Source organism: Cyprinodon variegatus, unplaced genomic scaffold, assembly GCF_000732505.1.
Source record: "Cyprinodon variegatus isolate N-32 unplaced genomic scaffold, C_variegatus-1.0 Scaffold236, whole genome shotgun sequence".
In the NCBI taxonomy this organism is placed as follows: domain Eukaryota; kingdom Metazoa; phylum Chordata; class Actinopteri; order Cyprinodontiformes; family Cyprinodontidae; genus Cyprinodon; species Cyprinodon variegatus.
In genome coordinates, this window is record NW_015150689.1 from 979812 (window position 1) to 984010 (window position 4199).

A 4199-nucleotide genomic window follows, 5' to 3' on the forward strand; every position below is an offset into this window, starting at 1 on the left:
TTAATTCAGTAAAGTTTTTGGTGTTTTTTGTACGGGTTAATAAGGGTCATCTACATTTACCATCTGCATTCCTCCAGAAACCAATTAAATGCAACAGAAGGCTGTGAAAATGGCATTGCTAAAAGCATTGTGGGAAAATGCAGGCTTACGACTAACCATGAAACAACGTGGATAGTTTACCGCCCAAGTGAGGAAACTGGTGAATCGGATGATTTACGAGCTTTACCAGAATGATCATGACAAAGATATTTTCACGTCAGGCCAAGAAACCTGGAGCAATTGTTGTTGGAAGGTTTCTTTGTATAGCAGCTTGCAAAGATAAACAACTTGTGTCAACCAAAAACGCATTAAACAGAATAACAGAAACTGAAAGAATATTTTCAAACAACACTTTATTGTTCAGGTTATTTCTGGGAAACAGTTTTAACAAGTCACATTTGTTTGCTTGCTAGTTTTAGGCCTAAAACTACATCAACACTATCAGTGTATTTTCATTATCAGTTCGTATGAAATTGTACGAAAAGTTATGCACAGTAATTTCGTACGTTTTTGACGCTTTTTTTTTCGTCGTATTTTGTCGTATTTTTACGTCTTGCCTCAAGACAAGATATCCTTGCGCATCTTACGCACCATTCAATAACATAGAATTTAACATACAATTACAATTACAAGACATCAAGAAGTAATTATTGCACTGTTTTTCCCAGTTTTACGTCCGTCCGCAGATCTGCTTTTTTCGTCTTGACACTATTAGTTTAATAAATTAAATAATAAATTAAATTAAATAGATAAAAAATTAAATAGATGATATGCTTCATTTTAGACAATCTAGTTCCAAACCACAAACTGAACACATTTAAACATTATCTATAATTAATTAATCAATTTATCTACATTTATTTAACCATCATTGGAGGTTGTTTTTATTTATTTTACTCTTATCAATCTAATATAATTCTTTTTTTTATTTCACTCTCATTGTTCTGGTTTAAAATTTATCTGTCAAGTCAATTCTTAGTTCAAATTCTATAAACATGTTTCTGCGTGTTCTTGGAATTGATGGAAACACATAATCCAGCATGTTTGTTGAATTAATCTGATTTAAACAGTAAAACTTAACTTTTAAAGTCCAGTTTTTGGTATTTTTTGTATGGGTTAATCATAGTCATCTATGTTTATCACCTTCACTCATCTAGAAACTGATTAAAGAAAGATATGAAATGGCATTCAACAAATAAAGCACAAGTCATTTATAATTTTTTTAATTCTAAGTATCAAGGCCCAGAGAAAGGAAATCTAAAACTGTCATTGGTAAAAGCATTGTGGGAAAATGCAAGCTTCTGAAAAACCATGCCAAAGTCTTTGCTTCTGAACAGAAGATGAGTTTAAAGTTTATACAACTTGAAGTGAAATTATACAAAAAATGCTGTTTTTTCCAAGGAAGATCTTTTTTTATGCAGTTATGTGCATTTTGTTGGATAGTATCACTACCAAGTCAGAAAATGTCCCCCCAATGAACAATACTCTATTGTACTTAATTCACTTCAGAAGTGACCTCTTAACATCGCTTTATCAGTATTAAATTTTGAATTCATAAGCAAACCAGTTTCTCTAAAAGGCAACCAATCAGTGCATCAAAATGACAAAGGAGTGGGACTTTAGTTACTTTAAATGATCTTTTTGTTTGTGTCAGACCGATGTGGTCAGAATATGACCATAATGTAACAAGTTATGGTAATAATTAGACAGTCTGAATGAAGATCCTTTTCTACTACAGTAACTCACAACTGACAGTAAACCACACAACGTGAGCAGGAACGTGTGCTGCCATGGTGAGGAAACTTGTACTGTAAGTCTGACGATTTACCAGATTTACCAGAATGGTCATGACAAAGATATTATCACGTCAGGCCAAGAAACATGGAAAAAATGTTGTTGGAAGGCTTCTTTGTATAACAGCTTCCAAAGATAAACAACTTGTGTCAATCAAAAATACATAAAATAGAATAACAGAAACTGAAAGAATATTTTCAAACAACACTTTATTGTTCAGGTTATTTCTGGGAAAAAGTTTTAACAAGTCACATTCGCTTGCTTGCTAGTTTTAGGCCTAAAAAAAATCAACACTGTAAGTGTATAGATAAATGAAAATGAACACATACAAACAAACAAAATAAATAAATAAAAATAAAAATGTATACCGTATGTACCTTACACATTTTCATTCAAATAGCTACTACATATAGCACAAAAGTCTGCAACTATTGCATGATGTTTACTGCCCTTCTTCTTTCTTTTTAAGAGAATCAGTTTAAGGCTTTTCCTGAACATTGCTTTAAACAAACACATAACTGATTGCATTCTTACACACCATTTACTGAAATTAACCCTATAATGCCAAATGTATCGTATTTGATACATACGGTTTCTGAAATGTTTTGTATCTGACACCTTTTGCATAATTTAATGGTAAAAACTTTGCTCAAAATCCCATTGTACACAATCAGATATACCTGATAACAGCCAGTAGAAGACTACACAAAAAATTATCTTGACTTATCATAGTAATAAATTATTCATATCAAAAATGTATTTCTGTTTTTTCTTTTTGCATATTTTGTTAAAAGGGCAAATAAGGACTTCAAACCAAAAAAAAAGTAATTTTCTGTTTTGTTTTATTCTTGGATCGGGCTTTAAAGGGTTAACATTCTACTCTGGTGAATCAATAATAGATTAGTGTGATAATGTTTGCCAGCCTTATGAATTAACCTTGTGTCTCTTTTCTTCATCTTTCCTAGTAGTTTGAGTGATGCAATGGAGAGAATGCGTAATACTTTATAATTCAGAAAACCTTTTGCTTCATTGGCAATGGCAATTTTTCTCTAAATTTAAGACATAACATGTTTTTGCTTATTTATTTCTGGTGTGATATCATCAGAGAATTGCTGTAAGCTTTTACATGTTCATGAAATATGTGTCATCCGCCACCGAAAACAAACTTTAAAAATTTTTTTAATTTACATACATCATTTATATAAAGTATATACTGTCTCTATACTGACAGGCAATGATCACTAATTAAGGCTTATTTGTCATTATTTCATCATAATAAAATTTTACTAAGACATCAACTCGAAATGCCCGTATAATAGTAGGCCCCAGAATTAAAAACTAATTAAACAAATAGCTAAAATAAAACAGAAGGACACAAGCACAGTGTTCTATGTATATCTTTTTATTTAAAGATGCCCATTAGTCTCTCCATAAGCAAAATGCCTTGAAATGACATGTGTCGTGAATTGGCTCTATATAAATAAACCGAATTGAATTGAATAAGTAGAGACTGTTTTTCCAAAAGTCTACACCACAGTTGCACATTATTCTTCAACAAACTTTCCAAAAAAACACTATATGTTTATGCAATAGCAGGTGTCCAAACTTTAGTCTAAGTGTTGCTATAACATTGTAATCAACCAGGCAACAGACTCTCAAACCAGATTATAGGAACAATAGCTGCTTTATACATTTTATTTCTATAAGCAACAATATTTCCATTATAGCAGCTTTCATCCAGCCTTAACAAAGAGGTTATCTAACATGACATCCACCATAGAAAAAGATTATTTTTATCCCTATCCCAACAAATTGATCTAAAAGTATTCTGTTTCAACTGTTATGACACAGGCGATTTAAAAAAATCTTACATGTTGTGTAACAATGTACGTAATAATGATGATAAGGATGACTCTGAATGGCCCTGACTAAGGATGAGTTGCTTAAATCGTCTCTTCCTGGTGATGGGAAGATACCTGGTTAACAAGTTTTTGCTACACTGTTTTCACTCTTTTCCTGGTAGTCAGCAAAGTTTCACCCTTTGTTACCTGCTTTGTAAAGTAACATTCCAAAAAGTATTGTTCCATTTATCTTCCATTGGTCATATGGAAATACCTCTCTTTTTGAGTGGGTTTTCTTTTAAAAACAAGCTTCCTTTTGTTTGTATATGTTGAGTCACTCATGGGATGACTTTTACATAACCCCCAAAAAAGCCTAACTTATTTGCAATGAGTGTAAGAGTTTGATGTAAATTTTCTTTTTCATTTAATAGGGCCTAAATACCAATTAAAATATCTTGTCTCAGGGGTTTTCAGGTATAACATAAATAGCCCTAGTATTGCATAATTAGTTTAGTATCATGTCGC